We start from the raw sequence: 23,559 nt of genomic DNA, 5'->3' as shown, positions 1-23,559 counted from the left end.
TGTCACTTGCATCAATTCACATAATACTTCCCGTACTTTTCTTGGCATAATTCCAAATTGTTGGTGAGTGAGAGTGAAGAGTCAGGAATAACTTCCAGATTGTGAATGTGAGACAGGACAGAATTATGGCGCCCTTAACACATATTCCTAGCCACTTCAAAATCAAGAAACTAGATGGTTTTTAGTAATATATTCAGATCGGTCACGTGAGTCAAGGACTGATTCCTTCCACCTTGGCCCTTTGAGCCTAAACTCCCTCTGCCTTGGTCAGAGGTTGAGTAACCCCTTTCCCTTTTCTCCTCCTTTTCCTTTCCTTTTCCCTACTCCCATTGTGATTAAACCTCCACAAACCCCATTCTGGCTCGAGTATTTCATTTTAGGAATTTCATAAGTAAATTCCTTGGCGGTCATTGTTCAATATTATAACAATCTTAAAGGTGAAATTTTCACTACAACAATATATGATGAGTCTCTGATTCTTCCACTAATATTTTCAGTGTAAAATAATACTCTAAGTACATTTCAACTCTGAATGAGCATAGAGAGAATGAAAGAAAAGAAAAGAAAAGAAAAGAAAAGAAAAGAAAAGAAAAGAAAAGAAAAGAAGAAATACCTCAGAATCATCTTTTGATGATTTGTGACCTTAGGACAGATTTGAGAGGGGACAGACTAAAAACAAAATTCTAAGACTAAATTCTGAAAGCTGTTATGGTCATTAATGTGAATGCTAATATAAAATGCCCATTATAACTCTTCCATGTTTCCTTCCTAGGGATAGGGCTGGACTTATGATTTCATTATTCATTGTCATTTTATTTCATTTTTGGTGAGCACATTTCCTCTACCAAGTTCTGGTTGGCATGGTCTCTGGCATTTATTTCTTAAGAGAATTTTTTTTACTTAATAGAATTTATTGCCAATGGGCCTTGGGTCACATAGAAAGTATGCTTTACAGGACTCAATCCCAGGTGACATGACTTTGAGGCAGGCTTTCTTCCATTCTACCACACTGCCACTGTTTTGTGACTTGAAGCCAGAAATGTTATCATGTGATGATGGAAACTGGTGATAATTTCTCTCAAATCCTTGAATGACAGACATACAACATAGATCCTGTCCAGGCCTAAAATGACCTCCTTGGGACATTCCATCTCCCAACCACATGTATTTTTATTGGCTTTCCCCTCACCCCCCATATCTGGAATACTCTCCCTCTGTACCTCTCTTACTGGCTTCCTTCAACATTCAGCTCAAATCCGACTTTTGCAAAATGCATTCCCATATATACTTCATTACTGGTGCCTTTCTTCTTAGATTATCTTCCATTTATTCTGTAAATATCTGCTAGGGAACTAGTTGCTTCCTTGTTTCTTTCTTCTCTTCTTTGTTTCTCTTCTTACCTTTCTTTGTATCTCCTGCACTTGGTACATCCCATAGTGTGTGTGTGTGTGTGTGTGTGTGTGTGAATTGGATTATTCTCAAGGTCTTTCAAACTTAACTCTACCAAAACCAGAGCTGATTCTCCAATTAATGATCTCTTGTCACCCCACCTCTCGTGGCATGATGGAGTTTTGGAGTAAGGTTTTAGGGAAGGAATGGTGAAGTATTGAAATAGTATAGGAGGCCACTGGAGTATGCTGGTAAATGTTTAATTTTTTTTAACATGTACTTTTGTGCCTTTAACTTTGGAACGTGAATCATTCAAAATGCTTAGCCTTATTCTACTGATCTCTCTGGCAAGAGAATTTAATAACCAGCTCCCCAGAAAACAAGACAAAGCAAAAAACCCGCAATGCATTTTCAAGTATTATCTACATTTTAAACATTTTCTCCATCACTTTCTTAGCTCTAGATAATGAACAGAACAATAAATCAAATCCGGTTTTGCAGCATTTGTCAATTTCTGGGATATAAGCTTACACTGAAAATTTAACAACTGGTTCTCAAAAGCTAGTTTAAGCTGGCTCAAGCCAGTTCCACCAGGACCCTGAGTGGGCTACTCAGTTAAATGTAGTCAATGAAAGATCACTGAACTGGGATTTAGGAATCCTGGATTCTCATTCTGGCTTTGCTATTAACTAGCTAAGTGAAATCATATGACTTCCCTGGACCTTATTAGCTAAATGAATGAGCAAGTCCAACTATCAGAAATTCTTAACCTGGGATTCATGATCTTGTTTTTAAAAAAATATTTTGATAACTGTTTCCATAGAATTGATTTCCTTTGTAATCTGATATATTTTGCTTTATGCATTTAAAGGAATGATTCTGGCAGAATTGTCCACAGCTTCACCATATGGACCAAGCGGTACTCAACCCTTGAACTAGATAATCTCTAGGGGCCCTTCCATCTTTTTTTAAATTTTAAATTTTAAAATTTATTTTCCCCTTTCCATCTTGAAATCCTTATGACTGTAAAATTATAGGCAGGACTTGGGATGAGTATGGATTCAGGTTCATAGTTGCTAGAGGGAGATGAAGAATGAGTTCAGTCACTTCTAGTGGTTTGTGGTCCAAAGTTAAAGGCATAGAAGTAGCAGTAAAGGGATGGCACTATCGATGGACAAGTAATTAACAATCAAATAGCAAGATGTTCTGCCTGTGCTAGGAGCTGAGAGTACAGGGATTAAAAGGAAAAAAGTCTCTGCCTTCAGCAAGTTGCATGAGGGAGATACTATGAGCACAAAGATGCATCTACAAAAGCTATTAAAAGGGGTGGTAGGGAATTCATAGATGGGTTTTCTGGCATTCTGAAAGCCCCACCATCAAACTAATACCTCAGCATTGATACTGATACTGATCATACTTCTATTGAATATTGAATAATACTGCTTCTATTGAAGCAGTACCTAACATTTATATAATGCTTTAATGTTGAAAAATACTGCCCATATGTTATCTCATTTGATACTCAGAATAACAGTTAAGTAGATGTTATTATTATCATCATTTATCAAATGAGGCAGCTGAGGCTAGTAAGGGACACCTAGTAAGTGTCTGAAGTGGGATTTAAAGGTAGGTCTTGCTGATTCCAAGACCAGTTCACCATGGACTCCTCCTACCAAATGTGTCACCTAGTTGCCTCAATTAAAACAAAAAGAGGATGGAAGCATCTGGTAGGAAAGGGGAGGGTTGGTATCCTTTGGAGGGTCTCTGTTTTCAGTTGTCCTGCTTTGTAATCTCCTACTGTTTAGATATTCAAGTCTGGAAAGACCTCAGAGACACGTAAGAAGGAATAGCTCTGAGTTCTGAAGAGTACAGAGTTTGATCCTCCCTCTTGATTCTTAGAGAAAGAATTGGTATGGGGAAGGATTTGGTGAAGGATAGTAAAAGGGATTGAGAGATTTTAGAGGGAAAAAACACCTTTCCAAATTTTGCTTCAAACTTGGAACAAGGAGACCTAGATTTTCATTCTGATTTTAATCCTGGGTGACCTTGGACAAATCATTTAACTTTTTCTCTGAGTCTTAGATGTGGGGGTGAGCACAATATTGCTTTTGCTAGTTCAGAGCTGATATGAGGAAAGTGCTTTATGAACCATTAAGTTCCATATAAATGTGGACAATTCATTAAAATGTGCATGAGAAAGAAAAGGAGGACAACTGTAAATATGTCTATTAGAGATACTGGTTTCAAAGTTGGTAATGAAACTTGATTTTGGCAGCCAGCAGTAGAATTTGACTGATGCAAACTACTCAAATTTCTGGCAGAGTCTATGTAAATACAGCTTGTCAGTTTGAAGTGAATTAAATTTATGGAATTCTGGTAATATAAAACTCAGCAATTCATTTGGTTATTAGCAGATATATATCTGTTGAAATGGGTATGGAGTATGGTAACCCAAACCACTCTACTCTCTTTATGCCAATTATATAGTTATCTTAAAAAGTGAATTATTTGGAGATTTAGCAAAATACAATGCAACCACCATTTATGTCGCTCTCACTTACTAGAGACAATTTGGCATATTGATTAGGAAGTCAGGCTCAAGACTGAAAGACTCAAGTCTTGCCACTGACTCAAACTGGCCATGGGATCCTGGGGAAGTCAAATTAACATTTTCTGCAGGCAACTCTTATAAAAGATAATATACATAGTAGAGAAGACCTGAATTGGTAGAGAGTGTTTTCTTTCTGTAATTTTCCTGTGCCAGGAAAGTCAAAAGTCTAGATTTTCTTCCCATGTCCAGTGTTAGGTGAAGAGAATACCAAAAAAAAAATCATTACCTGTAGTTTTTATCCTCACTGAGGTTAGCATGGAGAAGGGCTGTCCTGTGGCTTTCCTGAAGACAGATCATCTGGAAGCAGAGAAGGATAAAGAAGACATTTATGGTTTCCTCTTAGATCTATGGAGATCACACTTGCACATTCTTGCACAGTCTTGCACATAGACTAGCTAAATACACTTTGGGATAGATGAGACCACTTGACCAGTACCAGTTTCCATTTTTGTTTAGACAGTTCAACAGTCAGCAGAGATTATGGAAAAGGAAGATTTCTTGTTTTTTTCTTTTCAGGGTTTCTTAAACTTGGTGTCCACAGATATAGATTTGTGGGTAGATTTTAGGTGGGGGGATCTTTTAAAAGTAATTTTCCCCTTTCTAATGCTATGTATTTTATTTTAACAGTTTAAAGATATTCTGCAAAAGGCTCACAAGGCTTCACCAAATGGCCCAAAGGGCCCAGGATACAAAAAAAGGTGTAAAAATCTCTGGGCTAAAACATCTCTAAGATATTTTCCAACTCCCAATATTCAATGATTCTATAATTAAAAAAAAAAACCTTACCTTCTATCTTAGAAGCAATACTAAATATTGAATTCAAAACAGAAGAGCAGCCAGGGCTAGGCAATGGGGGTTAAATGATTTGCTCAGGACCACACATCTGGGAAGGATCTAAAGCCATATTTGAACCCAGGACCTCCCATCTCCAGGCCTGCCTGCCTCTCTCCCCACTGAACTACTCACCAAGCTGCCCCTCCTATCATTTCTAATATATCTTTGATGTAATTTTTGTGACACTCCATCTCCAGTCTCTGTGACACTGGCTGTCTACCATGTCTGGAATGTTCTCTCTCTTTGCTTTTCTTCTTAATTCCCCTAGATGCTAGGACCTACCCCCTGGGAGATCATTTCCCATCCACTTGTGCATGTCCCTACTTATTGACAAATTATCTACCTGAGTAGAAGTTGAGCTCCTGAGAATATATATCTTGCTTTTGCATTTCTTTGTGTCCCAGTGTCTCATATATAAGCAATTTACCTATTTGGTGACTGATTTATTGATAGGGCTGTGGCATATTGAATTCTTTTGCATCTCCATTTTCTCATATTCCTCAGTTTTTGCCAGAAGTTTCCCATTGCTCCACTTTGAACCCAAAGTTATAAGCCGTACTACTTGGGTCACTTAGCCACCATATTTAGGCTTTTGCCTTTAAGTCTTAAATCCTGGATTAGTTTAGGGGACTTCTATAACCACCACAAAGACTAATTAAGACCAGGGAAGGATTAGTTCAGGTCAATAAATCCTAGTGCTTAGCACAGTGCATGGCACACCATAGGTACTTAATAAAAGCCTGTTGACTTCACTTAAACAAGCTAGGGATTTTCCATTTGTCCACAAGATAGAAAATATGGAATTGTGGTTATGGGAAATCCTATTCCCAATTCTGGTTGCCATCATAAGATGCTTTGTAGGTCTTAACCAAATGAGACTAATCAGGATCATCCCAGAAGGATGGGAATAATTTCATGCAGACACAAATCCCTACATGTCCTAGGCACTGTCTGAGGTGCTAGGGATACAAAGATAAAAGCAAGAATGGTTTCTTTACATTCTAACAAGGAAGAAGCCTTACCAATATATAATCAGGGGTTCTTAAGGATTTTCTGTAGCCTGTACCTCTTTAGCAGTATCTGATAAAGTCTAAGGGCACCTTCTCAGAAAAATCTTTTAAAATATATAATCAAAGAGGAGCAAGACAGTCAATTTGAAATGGAATGGTTAGAGAGTGGTTGAGAATAAGTAAGAAGCAGTGGAAAGGGGATAGCTGGCAAATGTCATAAATGCTATACTATTGATGCTCAGTTATCTGAATATGTCCACCTTGCTCAGGATCCTTCTGAAGATTTCTTCTTTAGGAGCTGCAGTATTCTAGAGTAGTCTTTGACTTTGACTGACTTTTCCAAAGTGGTCCCATGTGGCTGAATCATCCCAGTAAATCTGGGGCACTTTGAGGAAAATATAACATACACTGGCAGAAAGAAGGAAGAGTCATATAGTAGGAGAGGAGGAGGTTGGTACCCTTTGGAGAGATTTCCAGAAGGATGCAGCCCATATTTCCATCTATCTGGCTTTGAACTCTCCAAAAGTTAAGGCTTTCAAGTTCAGAAAAGCCTCAGAGAAGCCCTTATTTGAAAGATATAACAGGAGGACAAAAAGTTATTTTTGGTTTTCCCCAAAGATTCTCTTTCTTTCCTGCCCTTTCTTTGTGCAATCTTTGGTCCCAGATGGCTGACCTTGTGTTCAAGATCTTTGAATGTAGTCAGCAAAACTTCTTAGGGAGTTGCCACCAAAGGCTAATTTTATTTACTTCTCTCCAGAACTTAGGGCTACATCCACTCTCATTTGAAAGTGATAATGTGGCCAAAAGGCCCAAAATACTGCAAAAATACTGGGAGATCTGTTGTGCTTGAAGAGGCCTGCATTTTTGTCTGCAGATGGAAGATTCTGTTGTGTGATTCCTCAGGGATGGGCTTATTTGGAGCAAGAATGACAGCTGTTGAGGATTGGAGAAATATTTCGAAAGATGAACTGAATAGAGAAACCCAACATAGACTGAGCAGATAGTACCCAAAGAAATGTCAACAGGTTGATGAAGATTCCAAAAACTGTGTTATGTGAGGAAGAGTTTGAGGAATAGGAGAGGGCAAGAGAGTTCTTTTCACAAATCTGAAGGAATATCATCTAGAATATGGAGCAGATTTTATTCTGTGATGCTGTCAGATGGCACAATTTCAACAACTGGTAGAGGTTGGAATGCCAAAGATTTTACCCTGAAAAGAATTCTCTACTATTCACTGCTTCTCAACAGTGGAATAGATCTTGCAAAGTAGGGAATGAGTTCCCCATCATAGGAAGGGATCAGTGTGAGACTAGATGATTATCTGGGTCTGTTGGAGAAAAGATTTCTGTTTTGGGTGGAAATTTGGACTAGATGACCATGCTAATATCATCCCACTTTAAAAATCTTTAGTTTGGAGAATACTGATAGGAATTTGTGATCATTCTGATGGAGGAAGCATCCTCTTTCCCATTGTTGACAGATTAATCATTCTAAATGAGAGCTGGGGAGAATGTTAAACCTTCTTAAAAGAACACTATTTATGAGCATGGTGTGAGATAATATATCCAGCACTGGAAGGGACCTCAGAGGCTGAGTTCAACCCTGCTGTTTTACAAGAAGCCTGGGCAGGCTAAATGACTTCTCCAAGGTCACACATGCAATAAGCATCAGAGACAAGATTTGAACTCTAGAAGCAGCATTCTTTCTATAGTAGCTTACCTCTGGTTCTTAAGATGCTCCATCTTTGCCAAAAGACCTGGGATTTCATTTCACTGGTGTGGGACACTTTCTTTTTCAGTGGAATTTATAGTCTGAGAGAGTTGGCTAAAAAGCATCAAACAGTTGAAATGACTTGTCTAGGGTTACATAGCCAGGATATGTCAAAGCCTCTCTCCTTCTGTCTTCCATCTTATCTGTGCTTCTCTTGCTCTTGGTTTCTTTTTCTCTGTTTCTTTGCCTTTATATCTTTGTCTCTTCCTGACTTTCTGCCTCCATTTCTCTGTCTCTGTTCCTGTCTCTTTCTCTCTCTCAAAGGGTAAGCTGGAAGCAATAACCTCTGGAATTTGTAGTTATTCTCACCTCTTGCCCTGGGTGGTTTCTCTCTCTCTCTCTCTCTCTCTCTCTCTCTCTCTCTCTCTCTCTCTCTCTCTCTCTCTCTCTCTCTCTCTCTCTCTCTCCCTCTCTCTCCTGTCACTCTTGCTCTCTCACAAACACACACATGCACACATATATGCACACACATGCACATGCACACACAAACACATAATATGGTTAGATATCAATTATTTATATTGAGATCTAATTTATATTGAGTTCTATATCAATATCTAAAGAGATATATCTGCATGGATAGTGATATAAATAGATATTGATCTATTCCTATGTATAAATGTATATAAATATACATATGTGTACATATACATGTGTATGCATATATTCTTGAAAGAGAGGGCAAACTTCCAATCTGCTGGTCATTTGTGTTTCCACCATTCTTTTTCTTTAGATTCTTGGGAGTAGGGTGTATGAAGTTTTCAAAAGAAAGCTAACAGGCAAGTGGTTCTGAATCTCTGTCTTCTGGGTTATGGGCCCAGAATGTTCTCACTTTCAGCATGTATATATACACTTATGTAAATATGTGTATGTGTAATACACATGTATTACATGTATAAATACATGTGTATTTATATACAAACATAAAGAGAGAACATGGTGGGGCAGAGAGAAAAAAGAGACAGTGACATTCAGAAAGAGGAGGGTTAATTTAAAATATTATTTTCTTCTTACTAAAGATCTCTTAGGATCTCTGTAAGCCTAAAGGTAGGTTAAGGCCACTTTCAGTATTTGGAAACAATCAAGCTCAATTTTTTCCCATCAATCAACAAACATTTATTTCATGCCTAGTATGTGTCAAGCATTGTGCTAGTGTTAGGAATAAAGAGGCAAAAATATTGTACAATTCTTGACTTTTCATTAATTTAGACTTACCTTAAATAATCAAAATTTGTGTGTACATTTTCTAGGACAAGTGGGTTGAGCTGAGATGCTTAATTTAGGACATTCATGTGTAGCTTTTGGAAATCTGGCTTTTCCTGCTCTGGAGTATGCAGAAACATGGGAATGGGGAAGGTGTCTTTGTGGGGCTGCCATTTTGGAACAAAAGGCCAAAGAGCTACAGGCTCATTTAATTTTTCTCTGAACCCTATTGAATACACCTGGCCCTTTGGTGTTTTAGCATGGTAGTGAAGATTCGCTGAGCACATTACTTTGGTTATATAGAAATCATACATTATCTCTCCTGATCCTTTTGGGGAAGGGACAAAGTCGAGGTGTATCACATAAGACAAAAAATCTCCCTGCACAGCCCTCTATGTACATACTTGCTTATGTATTGATGCATTCTCCTGTTAAGGAAAGATCATAAAATCCTTCATGGTCCCATTGATGGCTTGCCCAATTTAGAGTTTGGTTAATTCTACTAAACTAGTATTTCTCAACTGAAGGGATTCCATCATCCCTCACTCTTTTGGGAGAAAGATGGAATACTTTTAGGTTTTCCAAATGAGAAGATTTATGTCAAAAAGTGAAAAACAGCCTGATGCACTTGGAAGAGATGGAAGTCAAGAAAACTTGTGTTCAAGTCCCATCCCTGCACACACTTATTTTATAACCCTGGGCAAATCACTGTCTTTCAGTATCCTTTACAACTTTATGTTTCTGAGATGGTACTTACTGACCTACATTGAGCGATGAAGTTTCCTTATAAGGCAATTTCCTTTGCCAGAGAAATCTCAGATCCTGTACTTATCCCTATCTTGTCTCCAAAGAGAGCAAGAACTGAGTCAGCAGGTTAGAGTGGATAGAGTGCTCTTCAGAAGCCAGAGGAACTTGTCCTTGGACAAGTCCCTTCACTTCTATGGGCCTTAGTTCCCAAATACCTAAAATGATGGGATTAGATATTGTTTCTTAATCCTTTTTTGTGTCATGAACTAATTTGGCTATTGTATGGTGAAGCCTGTGAACCCCTTCTCGAAATAAAGTTTTTAAATGCAAAAAAATAAAATGCATTAGCTTACAAATAAAACTAACTTTATTGAAATACAGCTATAAACACATTAAAGCAACAAATTCAAGGGTCAAACTTTAAGAACTCCTGGATTAGATAACCTGTAAGCTTTTTCTAAATCTATGATGCTATGAAATTGACACCTCACTTATTAATTTGTTTGTGGGTGTGTGTTTGTGGGTGTGCATACACACACATACCAATATATGTCAAAGTTCATTAAGACACTGAGTATCAAAATGGCATTGCAGAAATGGAGTGAATTAAAAACAATTGCATTTCAATTATGTTGCTCATAATTTTTTTTCCCTCAAGAGCTTGTTTTCACAAACTAATATCTTGTTTTTTAGTCATTTTGAAAGTTATTCGAACTGAGCATTCAGCAGAATGTGTTTCAAGGAAGTATTTTAGTAAGAAAAAGTCTGTATAAATACTATGTAAAGATGAGGTTTTGTCTACACCAGTTATGTTGGATGGTTGGTCTTATCACTGGAAACTGGAGCCTTTTGTGGAAAAGAAAACAAACTTACATGAAAAAAAAAAGCTTTGAGTTGTGGATGAGTATGGATTCAAGAAGACTCATCTTGAGTTCATATCTAGCTTCAGATACTTATTAGCTGTGTGACCCAGGGCAAGCCACTTAACCCAGTTTGCCTTAGTTTCCTCATCTGTAAAATGACCTGGAGAAGGAAATGACAGACCACTCCAGTATCTTTGCCAAGAAAATTCCAAATGGGGTCACAAAGAATTGGATACTATTAAAATCTGTCTATACTTGGGGGGGGGGCTGGGGTGGAAGCAGATACTTTAAAGCATCCTACTAAGAACTTTAGAGAACAGAAAGCCAGAGAGCTGAGGAACGAGAAAGAAAGTATCATTATAGAACTTTAGTGCAAAAATTACCAGGAAGCTGATCACAAACATGTTATCTGTAGAGAAATCTAGATAGATCAATATAAAATGATTGCTCTTGCAAGGTCAGTGGTGGCCTTATTAAGAACACTTTCAATTATGATGGGATTGTAGGAAAGGGAAAAAGTCAAATATTCATGGTGGCAGTCATGGTGTCAGTGAATAGTTTCTTCAGGAATTGAGAAGATCCAGTATCCTTACAGGCAGAGTAAAAAGGAAGAGCATATATTTTGGTTCAGTCTTTGAACTTGGGAGCAGTCCATCCAAACACAGGTGCACTCTTTACAATCATAGATCCTTCCCAGATGAATTGACTCTAAATTGTAGGGGAGATGCAGACTCATGTATTAGTCCCACATCACTCTCAGTTTCCTAGAGGACATTTGTAATTGGGGTGCTTGTCATCTCCTAGGCTTGACTTGAACCCCTGGGACTACAGGAAACCTCACCAGCCTGGGGGAAGGGATAGTTGAGGGAGGAGGTGAGAGTTGTTTAGTATTTATTTGTTGCTCTGTTCATCCCTTTCCTTTCACCGAATGCCAAGCTTCCTGTGGTAAGAAGAATATGCTTCAACTTATGCTTTTGAGCCAGCAAGGATTTATTCCCCTATATCTTTGCTCCACACTGTCAGAATGATTTCAGCCTTTGGCCAAACCACAAGCTTAGATGCTTATCAGAGACTTTTGCCTTGCAATCTTTATCACTTTCCAAAACAGAATCTTCCTCTAGCTTTCATCTTCAGAAGACCTCTCCCCAGCTGATCCCCTGCTGCCCTGATTCTCGGAAGATTGGGTTTTTCCCCAGTGTACTTTGCTCCCTGGGCCCCCTCTTGATTCTTCCCCATGGGATTTTCTCTCTTATTCTTTCCTACTTTTCACAGTTATGTCCACTGCAGGGTGGCAGGCTCCAAGCCAGTTTGGCAGTTTCATCAGGGCCTGTTAGTTCTGGGCTGCTTGCAAACTTCCTCCCTCCTCTTAGATCTAAGCCTAAGGCTTTCCAAGGCTGAATACTCCTGGAGTGCATCCGCAGTTTCTCCCCTTCATAGGAAATGAGCTCTGAATAACTCTGTTTATAGTAGCATCAGCTAATAGAAGAGACTTGACACCAGGTTTCCGTTAAACAAACAAACAAAAGGCAATTGACTTAGTTGTAAAATCTTTCCAAATGGGCTTCTTTATTCAAAATCTATCTAAAGACTACTCAGAGACAATTTTTATATCTTTATTTGGATGGTGATGGGAGTAATTGCACTGGAAGTAATTTTTTTTAACTTGGCATTCATTTCTGAATATAAACATCCACTAGCCAACCAGCTTCAGGAAAGATGAAAAAAAAAATCAGCAACTACAACAGCAGCCAAAATGGTTCAGTAACCCCAACTGACACAACCATGGGGAATGGAAAATGTGCCATCCCCACCCATACACCTCACCCCTCCCCACCTTGCCAATGAAAAGTAGGAAAGCATGTTTTCTTGTTTGGTCTTTTTAAATTAAATTTTATTTTTTCATTTAGCAAAAATCTGCTTCCCCCCCCTTGCTATTTCCCCTACCTTTGAAAACAAAAGAAAAACAAACCCCTGTTATTAACAAAAACAATCTTTTTCTTCATTAGCCATGTTCAAAACAATTTCTTTGTCTCAGATGTTTATCTGTTTATCTATCAGTCATCTGTCTATCAATTATCTTTTATCTATCAATCTATTATTTATCTATCCATCCTATCGACCAGTCTGTCTCTGTCATCTATCTTTCATCTATCCTGTTAATGATTATTTATCTGTCCATCTATCATCTATTAATATATCAATGCTTTATCTGTCATCTAACTATCTATCCATCCATCTATCTATCTATCTATCTATCTATCTATCTATCTATCTATCTATCTATCCATCTATCTATCTATCTATCTCTAAGCACATATGTCTCATTCTGCACTCTGAGCCCTTCACCTCTTCTTTAGGAGATGGGCAGCACATGTCATTAGGCATCTGGAATCATGGTTGATCATTACACTGATCAGAGTTCCCATGTTTTTCAGTATATACAGTGTCTTGTTTTGTTCATTTCACTTCATATCAGTTCATACAAGCCTTCTCAGGTAGAGAAGTAACATTTTCTCATCTTTTCTTAAAGCTTGGACATTTAAATTACATAACATTCAGTTTCTTTCTTTTTAATGTTTTTTTTTCTGTGTCATTATGTTCATTGTTTATATCATTTTCCTGGTCTGGTTAATTCTCCCTCCATCAGTTAGATATCTTCCATACTTCATTAGATTCTTCATATTCATTTTTCTTTAAACTCAGTAATAGTTAGTCATTTCCTAATTAATTGGCCTATTCTTTATTTCCATATCTTTGTTACTCAAAAAGGGTAGCCACAAACATTTTGAGATGTACATATATTATATATATAGTGGCTTTCTTACTGTCTTATTGTGGGGGAGATCTCTGCATCAAAAGGCACAGATGTCTTAGTAACATTTGAAAGTAAATCCCATTCATAGCTCCATCCTTAATATATTAGTGTCTGGCTTGCCATAGCCTTTATATCTATCTCTTTCATTTTTGCCATTTGGGGGTATAAGATGTGAAAGGAAACTTCAGATGGTTATTAGTCAATAGGGAGGGTCTGTCATGTACTTAAATAGTTCCTATCATTTCTTTCATGAACTGTTTGTTCATATTCTTTAACCATGTATCTATTCTTATATTTCTTGAATATAATCAGTTATCAGAGATAGTTGATGCAAAGATCTTCAACCTCCTCTATTGGACAATTCTCATCATAACTGCATTTATTTTGTTTGAGCAAAAACCTTTCCATTTCATGAAATAGAAATTGTCTTTTAAAAATATTTTATGAACTCCTCTAGATTTATTTTGTTAAGCAATCTCCACTTAACCATGATTGTGAAAGATACCCCCATCTATTTTTCTCAATTAAAAAAAAAAGTGACTTTTTAGACTTGAGTTGGAGTTTCCATTTAACTAATTTATGGCAGATGGTGCAATATACTGGTTTAAACCATTTCAGGGTTGGGGGTGGGGAGCAAACTGCTTTCCAGTTTCCCAGAAGTTCCTGTCATATACTATATCCATCCTCAAGTCAACAAGTTCTTATTAAACACCTACTATATGTAAGACACTGAGCTAAGTGCTCAGGGCACAAAGAAAGCCCTCCTGCCCCCTCAAAAAAAACAAACAAACCTCAATCCTTCCTCTCAAAGAATTCATGCTCTAACTGGGGAGGATAGTATGCAAACAATTATTTCAGAGACACTGAGATTAAGGTAGATTGAGAAAGGCTTCTTGAAGAAGGTAGGACTAACTTGGAGAAAGCCAGGGAAGTCAGGGTGCAGAGATAAGGAGGGAGAGCATTCCAGGCATGGGATGGAGTCAATAGAAATGCCCAGAGTCAGGAGATGGAGTGGCTTGCACAAAGAACAATCCTTGGGTTTATCAGACACTCAGGTATTGAATTTGATTGTTTCTCATTCTTATTTAGATTGCTCACCTGATTTATACATGTATCTTTTATAATATAGTCTGAGATCTTCAAATTGCTATTTTTATTTTATTTTGGGCTATTGACTATTAGAAACTCTGAATTTCATGATACTCACAAAATCTCAGATGTGATACTATTGTAATGAATTGTTAATTGGCTTCTGTTTTTCCATGCAATATCCCCTTTAAATCCTTTAGACCGATCCCTGTGGTGTTTAATCTGTTTTGAATGAAATCCATGGTTCATTTACATCAATGCCTGGCTTATATAATGTACATTTACATCATTTACATAATTATATTTACAATAACTCATCTTATAAAATATCCCATGATGTAAGCTCTTTCCATGTCTTTCAGTGTGTTTAATAGAAATGATTGCAGACTGCTAGCCAGATTTATCAATAGTTACATGTGTGCTACAGAGAATAATGTTTTCAAATTTTGCATAGCAAATATTTTTCTCTCAGAGACAATGTGTACCTGCCAAATTGTTACTTTGAAGATGAAATTAGTTTTGAGTTGTCTGGATGCTTGGAATTTCATGCTCATAAATTACTTTTCCTATGGCTAGGAAAGAGTAATATGAGGATTTATGAGAGGCAGTCTGGGAAAGGGAAAGGAAGACTGAATTTGGAAGAAGATCTGGGTTTTCATGCTGGCTATTTCCTTTGTGACCTTGGCCAGGTCCAGTCACTCTGGGTCTCAGCTCTTTATCTATATTAATGAGGGAGGGGGCTAACTGGTCCTTTCTAATAATAAAATTTCTGATTTTATTCAGATAATACTTTGAGGGCTAAAGATTTTGGGGGCATAAAGGAAGACACAAGTTGAACAAGATGATATTTGATAAACCTAAGAATATAAATTACCTAGGCAAGACCTCTCTACTTGGCAAGAATTGTTAGGAAACAGGAAAGAAATTTAGATTTAGCTTTAGATTACTCTTGTGTGCCACATACTTCAATAAGCTCAAAAATAGATGTCTAACTATAATATATAGTGAAAATTAGAATGTAACCAATTCAGATAATTTAGGCAATTATGGTTTAGGGGAAGAATTCTAAACCAAATAATGGATAGAGATGATCACAAAAGGTAAAATATATAATTTGAGTTATGAAATTAAAAAGTATTTGTACAGACAAAATTAACTCAACTTAGAAAAAAGGTAGGGAGTGGACCAGGGAAAACTATCTTTATGTCATATATATTTGTTAAGTGTCTCATGGCTGAGACAGATAGGGGGCCAACACAAATGTGTGCATAAAAAACTATTCAAAGGCTATAAATAATTGTCTCAAAATATTTAGGAACTATTAGTGACCATTTCAAAGACTGTTTCACATCACAAATAGGAGAAATGTGAATCAAAATTGCATTCTTCAATAATATTGCATATCCCCCAACCTGCAAAAAATGACAAAAGATAGGAATGGTCAATAATGAAGGATTTATGGTATAACTGTGAATTGATCTAATTATTTTGGAAAGAAATTTGAAATTTTGCTCCAAAGTATGTAAAGTGTTTATATCTTTGACCTAGATATCTCACTACTAGGCATATATCCCAAGGAAGTTAATACTAAAAAGAAAAAAAAATCAATATACACTGAAATATTTATAGCAAGATTTTTTTTTGGTAGGAACAGAGAACATAAAACAGAGGTTTCCATGTATACCCAATGAGGAATGGTTAACCAAATTCTGAATTTCTGAATTCAATGAAATATGACTGCATTATAAGCAACTATAAATGTGAAACTATAGAAAAGCTTGGGAAGAATGCTATTAACTGATGAAAAATAAAGAGGGCAGAATTAGCAACATGGTCTAAACAATATGAATGGAAAGAAAAATAACAACAATCAAAGCTGAATACTATAAAATTATAATCTTGCCTAATATAACTTCTTTGCAGAATTTGGAGATCATGGGTCTGGAACTCTGCACATAATGTTTGGATTTATTTAATGTTTCAGTGTTGAATATTATTAAAAATTATTTTTTTAGTTCCTTGGGCTCTTGGTGGAGGGGAAGATTTTTATTGGGATGTATGGGAGATGTAAAAAAAGATATCAATAAAAGATGAAAAATTGTGTTCCTCAGAGTTTTTATAGTTAAAAAAAATAAACAAACAAACTTGAGAAGTCTAGCTGACAATGAATCTGACTGCCATGGGAATGAAAATCATTGTGGCATAGCCCTGTGTTTAGAGGCAGAAGATCTGGATTGGATGGTCACATTCTGACTAGAGCTTTTATTACCTGAATGACTGTTATGTTACCTCTCACAACCACAACTTCTTCATCTGCAAAATAGCAAGTAATTGCATACTTACGTGTATGAATCTATATCTTTATGCACATATATGTGTATATGAAATATGTGATGGTGTCATCCATCACGTTTTTATGGGTATGAAATGAAAGTACATGGCAAAATGCAATAGGAGGTGTGCTTTCATGTAAATGGAATACTGCCTAGGATGTTTATATTGGTGCAGTGGGAATTTTGTCACCTCCTTCACACAGCTGCCTTCCCCATCAGGGAGCTCCAAAAGAATACTCCCTTTAGAAGCGATGATTTATTCAAAGAACTTTAGGTGACTGATTTTGCGAGAATCTCCTCCAATTCAGTCCCTTTCAGGCATTTATTATACACCACCTTTCTCAAAGAAGATTACAATTTTGCTCAGAAATGGTGAACATGAAGACTACAGAAAATCCAGATGCAGTTAGGAAAATAACGTACCCCATGACAACAGAGCATATTGAAAGGATGGGAAACGAAGAAATGGAATGCTCTTTTAAATGATCATCCTGTTCAGGAAGGAGAAGTGAATCTCTCTTTTCTTTTCAAGGATGGAGATACTGGGAGGATATTTGGAGGACTGTGAGTGTGGAACATTGGAAACTTCATTGATTTTTCAGTTAGTTTGGCTGCACTGATTTTTATTTCTCTTAAAATCTTTTTTTTTCCTGGGGGATAGCTCTATGGCTTTGGAGGAAGGATATATTTGGAAAGGAAGATGATGTGAAAAAAATCAATAATTTTTTGAAATTTTAAAATGCTAGAAGAAATGCTACTCAGCAGCTTGTAATAATTGGATATCACCTTAACTTAGAATCTCCCTGGACTTTTAACTCCCTTCTCCTTTGAGACAGGTCTTCTAACAGGCTACTAAAGGGGCTCATTAAGCCCTAGGTTTCAGACAGACCTCTCCTTTCCATTTTTTGTTGTTCAGGAGAGTATTTGGAAGAAGGGCCACAGCAGAGTCTAAGGAGTCCATCTTGGATAAATATTTCAATGGGAAGAATGCTACTGACACTCAGCTGATCTGAGGCTGAACATTAGGATTGAAAGAGCAGTGTGGGAAAAGCTCCCAGCTTTAGTCTCTCTTCTCAACCTTGGCACTACTATTTCCTCAGATATTGAACAAAGCGCCAGTCAAGTTGAAGGAGCATCACACTAGGAACTGAGTTCTAGGTCCAATTCTACTATGTCATTTCCCCCACATCCTCATTTTTAAGATGAGGTAATTGGAGGAGAGAACTAGACCTTTGAAGGGACTTCTAACTCTATGATGAATAATAATTACCTGTAAGTGGAAAGAATAGTAACTTGGAGCTAAAAAACAAATCTATATTCCTGATAACATAAAGGAATTTGGACTAATCTCAATGCTCCTAAATTCTCTCATATTCTCTCTCTCTCTGCGTGTCTCTGTCTCTGTCTCTGTCTTTGTCTCTCTTTCTCTCTCTCTCTCTCTCTCTGAAAGAGAGACAGAGAAAGACAATGGAGAGTGGGAGACAGAGGTAGGGAGAGAGACAGAAAAGGAGAAGGGAGGGCGGGGAGAGAGGAAGAAGAGAAAGAAAGAGAGAGAGAGAGAGAGAGAGAGAGAGAGAGAGAGAGAGAGAGAGAGAGAGAGAGAGAGAGAGAGAGAGAGAGAGAGAGAGAGAGAGAGGCAGAGGGAGGAGAGAAAGAGAGTTACTTTTCTTCTACATGTCATGCTGTTGAATAGATAACACAGGTGAAGATAGCCATAATAATAACTAGCATTTATAGAGCACCACAAGGTTCTCAAAGCACTTTATTATATGTATTAACTCATTGACTTCTCACAACAAGCCTGTGAGGTAGGGGCTGTTCTTTTCCCCTTTTAGAGATGAGAAAACCAAGACTGAGATATATTAAGTGATTTCCTCAGAGTCACACCTCTAGTGGGTGTCTAATGTTGGATTTGAACTCAGGCCTTCCTGACTAGCCCAGCACTCTATCCACTTATCTTAAAGAGTAAAGTTTGACTTTCAATGTAGTCTGGTTAATTGTGAGTTAAATACCGTGATGGTGTTCAGCAAGGGTATTTATTCACTTGGAGGGTTTCCCAGTGTCACTTGAAATGCTGTAGAAGCAAAGGAAGCCTACACCAGATTTGAGCCCTGCTTTCTGCAAGCCTGGAGGAAATGGGTTGTCACTTTAATTAATTAGCCAGTGAGGGAGATCTTCACTTTGTCCCTGTGGAAGCACCTTGAACTGCCAAACTTCTCACTTGGAAGGGATTGGCAAAAAGGGTTCCCTCCCTGGTCTAAGGAAGAAAGGCATTGTGGCCAGGCTGATGGTTTGCTCCTGGGGATTCTGAGGCTGGTGGATCATATGCTGAAATGCAATAGGCATAAAAGTCATTGATGTTTGGACCAAGTCTGGCACTAGGAGAGTGAGAGCCCTGAGGAGCAAGGGACCACCACGCTATCCGGAGAGGAGTGAAATCACTCCGGTAGAAATGGCACAGGTCAGAGCTTCCAGGCTCATGAGCAGGGTCTTTGGGTTTGTCAGTGTCTCCTATTTTACTAGCCTTGGAGACATGAGGAGACTTTCTGTTGGAGTGACAAATATAGACTGATAGAAACAGAGATTCGGGCAGAAACAGAGAATGAGAGATATGGAACAATGGAGAAAGTCCTGGATTTGTAATCAGAAGTCCTGGGTTCAGATCCCACTTTTGATGAGTACTACCTCTGTAATCTCGAGTAAGTCACTTTATATCTAGTTTTTAACTATAAAATGAAGGGGTTGGACTAGAGAGAGGGTATGTAAGAGCCCCTTTCAACTCAAGACCAAAGGATCTTCGATGAAACTGTAGAACTCCAAACTGTTGGAACACTATTAAAAGGATATCTGTGATTCATTGCCCCTATTCTCACATCTGGGACCTCCCCTTTTCAATCATGGTGCTCAATATTTTAATTGCTGTATCACAGTGAGGTAGTCCAGTGGAGCTGGGAAGACATGAATTTAAATCTTGTCTCAGGTACTAACTGAAAAATATAAACTCGTTATAGTCACCTAACCTTGGACAACTTTTGCCTCAGTTTCCTCATCTGTAAACTGGGAATATTAATAGCACCTAGGAAGTTAGGTGATATACTGGATTGAGTACTGGGATTGGAGTCAGGAAGATCTTAGTTCATTCAACTATGCCTTCAGACATTTACTAGCTATGCCACCCTGGGCAAGTCATGTAACCCTACTGGCTTCAGTTTTCTCATCTGCAAAATGAGCCGGAGAAAGAAATGGCAAAACCACTCCAGTATCTTTGCCAAGAAAGCCCCAAATGGGGTCACAGAAAGTCAGGCATAGCTGAAAGACAACTAAATAGGAGCACCTACTTCTCAAAGTCATGAAGATGAAATGAGATAATATTTGGAAAGTGTTTGATAAATATTAGCTATTCTTGTTCTCTGAACCCACTTGGTTTATAAAACTTATCTAAGGTCTGAGGATCTCTAAGGGAACAGAGCTCCCCTTTCTTTGGAGCTGTCTCAGGGACCCAGCGGCTCTCCTTCTCCCAAGGTCATTGAGAAGATCAAAGGAAGAGTTTGCCTCCACAAGAGCCATCTGGGATCAGCTATGGGAGGGAGGGACAAAGTAGGAAATGGATAGTCTTCAGGCTTTCTTAGTGACCTTGAAGGCTGCAGGGCAGTTGCCAGCCCAGTGCTGCTCAGACCTGGTCTCAGCTTTCCCCATCACCAATCCTAGTTAATAGTATCGGGACAGCAACCAAGGCAGGGCACCCACCTCTTTTCAGCTCTGTCCTTTTGCCCACTGATGGGTATTTATGGCTCTCTTGGTTTTGTGAAAGGGCAAGGGTAGTCCCGAGATTACTGATGAATCTAGTCCCCAGATTACATGATTACTGAAATAAGCTTCCATTTTTCAGTTTATCAGAAATATTTCATTTCCCCACTTTGGTTTCAAATGGTTCCAGCTTCAGGACTTGGGCCATGTAGCAATTCAGAACTGATATGGGAAGGAGTGCTAACATGAGAATACAAGTGCAGCCACCAGTTAAAGGGCTTTTCACATTTTATTTTCATTGTCCTAGGATGAAAAATGCATTTTAAAATACCAGATTATAGCTTTATGAGGGAATTGAACTTAAGATCTCAAGGTTATGTTTACTCTCTGAAATAAAGCAGGGCATAAAGCATTATCTCTAACTTAATTAGCCTTTATAAACCTGGATTGCCATATTCTCCAGGAGATGATGACTTTACTGATTGTGCAGTAAAGAGGAATTATATTCCCTCAAGATTTGCTGTGCTAAGGAGACATTTTGTACTCGTGCAATAGAAGAATGAGTTTTACCTTGAAAGAACTTAGACCTTTAACTTGAAGAATTCTCTGGAAGCCAATGTGAAGCTTTGTTCTGACTTTGCAACCCTTGACCTCTTGTTTGGAATGCCAGCCCGAGTTGGATCATTGGGATTAATAATGAATGTATTACTCAGCATCTTGTGTGTGCATTGTGGGGAGGTAGTAGGGAAGAGTGTAAATCCCCTAAGCTGAAAAAGTTATTCTTTTGGTTGGCAAACCTAAATATCAGAGGCTCATTTGCAGACTTGAAGTCCAATATTTTATTGATCAACATGGTCTGCACTAAAGATTCACTGTCAGGTATTTAGATTTCTGTTATCTCCCCTCTTGTTGAATGATCTCTTCGTTTTTAAGTTGATTTTGTTTTGAGAGGGGATATCATTTAATGGTGGTTCACCAAAGCATTTTGACTTGAACTGCTGTATCACTAGACTGTGGTCCAATCCAATAATCTTGATGAAGTCCATTTTGTACCTAGAGGCAGCTACATGGTAGGTTCAATGAGTAGAACACTGGACCTGGACTCAGGAGACCTTGAGTTCAAATCTAGTCAGAACCTCTTCCTTAGTGTATCATTGGGGGTATGTCACATAACTTCTGTCTCATTTTTCTCATACATAAAAGTGGGAATAATCATAGCACTCATCTTCCAAGGCTGTTATGATAGAGGATTGAATGAGATGATATCTATAAAGCATGTTGCAAACCTTAGAGCACCATATAAATGATAGCTATAATAACAACATTTCTAAAACATCTACTATGTGCCAAAGTGCTAAATACTTTACAGTTATCTCATTTGAGGGGACAGCTGGGTGACTGAGTGGACTGAATGCCAGGTCTGGTGATGGGATATCCCAGGCTCAAATCTGATCTCAGATTTCCTAGCTGTATGACCCTGGGCAAGTCACTTAACCCCCATTGCCTAGCCCTTGCTACTTTGGCACCAATACATAGTATTGATTCTAAGTCAGAAGGCAAGAGTTTTAAAAAACAAAAACCATCCCAAACCCTGCATTTGATCCTCACAATAACCCTAGGAAGTAGGGGTTGTTATTATTAGTATTATTATCCAAATAAATGAGTGGAGAAGAGGAGAAAGGGAGAGTGAGGAAGCCACAAGTGAGCTTCTTAAAGTACTTTCTTTAAAGCCAAGAATGAGGTTCTGGGGACCATAGATTTAGAAGCTATTGAATCCAACTCCTTCATTTTACAGATTGAGGAAACGAAGGCTCAGAGATATTTAAGCAAGTTGCCCATGTTCTTGCAGCTAGGATGTGAAGCATGATTGGCATTGAGGTCTTCCTGGCTGAATCCAGTGCCCTCTCTACTCCATCACACCATCACTTAGAGATGTAGCACCTGGATACACGGTGTACATATTCTATGGAGAGTATACGCAGTGCACTCCAAGAATGGTGGAAAAGTCAACCCAAGCTTGCTTTTTCTCAGCAGAATTTCAATAAAGTGGATGAACATGAGATATGAAATCAGGAGGCATTAATGCAAATCCAGGAAATGACACAAGCTGGTGTGGTCCTAAACAATCACAGTCTCTCTGAGACATTCTTCTTCCAGAAAAAGGAAATCATCCTTTTACCACTGATCTCATGATTTTATAAAGATCACATGAGATGGTACCGAGTGTTGGAAATGGGTTACTTTCTTCAGGGCTTCCAAAGGTCCATGTATTGAGAGTGGCTGGGTGGAGAGAGAGCCAGGCCTAGGGAATGGAAGGTCCTGGGTTCAAATCTAGCATCAGACACTTCCCAGCTGTGTGACCCTGGACAAGTCACTTAACCCCCATGGCCTAGTCCTTACTGCTCTTCTGCCTTGGAACCAATACACAAAACTGATTCTAAGGCAGAAGGTAAGGGTTTAAAAAACCCAGCAATGAAGGTTCATGTGTTTATCAGCCCGGGTGCTTTCTTTCACCAAGGCAGTATGAATTACCATGATCAAAAATTCATTTTCTGGAGTCAACCTTCTGGAAAACACTGTGTCACTAACCCTCTCAATGATTCAGGCAAGAGATGGCCAGAAACAAAACTGAGAGAGAACAAGTTAATGGCTATACGACAGAGAGGAAAGGGGCACATCCAAGCAGTTTTGTAAGAGAAAAGATGATAAATTTTGCTAGCTGGCTGAATATATGGGTAAAGCCCGGGGAGAAGCAAAAATGTCAAAGAAAAGCAAGGGAACTTTGCTAGTGATTTACTAACCATTTTCTTACTTTGGAACTTTCTAGCACAGAATCAGGTAATAAGGATAGAATGATGGGAATTTCTTTTTCTTGATTAATTTCATTTATTTAATCAATTAATTTAGAATTTTCCCCATGGTTACATGATTCATGTTCTTTCCCTCCCCTCTTCCCACCCCCATCCCAGAGCTGACGAGCAATGCCATTGGGTTTTACATGTATCATTGTTCCAAATCTATCTCCATGTTATTCATATTTGCAATAGAGTGATCAATTAAAGACGACAACGGGGATTTCTGAGCCTCTCATCATCAATGTGAACATTCCTTGGACAAACTTCATCCTAGCTAAAATCATCATCATCAT

General features: G+C 38.2%; 1 protein-coding gene across 9 annotated transcripts in view; it reads left to right on the top strand.

Annotated features, from left to right (window-relative positions):
- The window catches only part of SLC4A4 (solute carrier family 4 member 4), a 523,229-nt gene that overhangs the window by 334,276 nt on the left and 165,394 nt on the right, over window positions 1-23,559 (top strand). The gene's annotated exons all lie outside the window — the stretch shown is intronic.

Source organism: Monodelphis domestica, chromosome 6 (assembly GCF_027887165.1).
Source record: "Monodelphis domestica isolate mMonDom1 chromosome 6, mMonDom1.pri, whole genome shotgun sequence".
NCBI lineage: Eukaryota > Metazoa > Chordata > Mammalia > Didelphimorphia > Didelphidae > Monodelphis > Monodelphis domestica.
The sequence above is the reverse complement of the archived record's forward strand: the minus strand, read 5'-3'. Positions and strand labels throughout refer to the sequence as shown.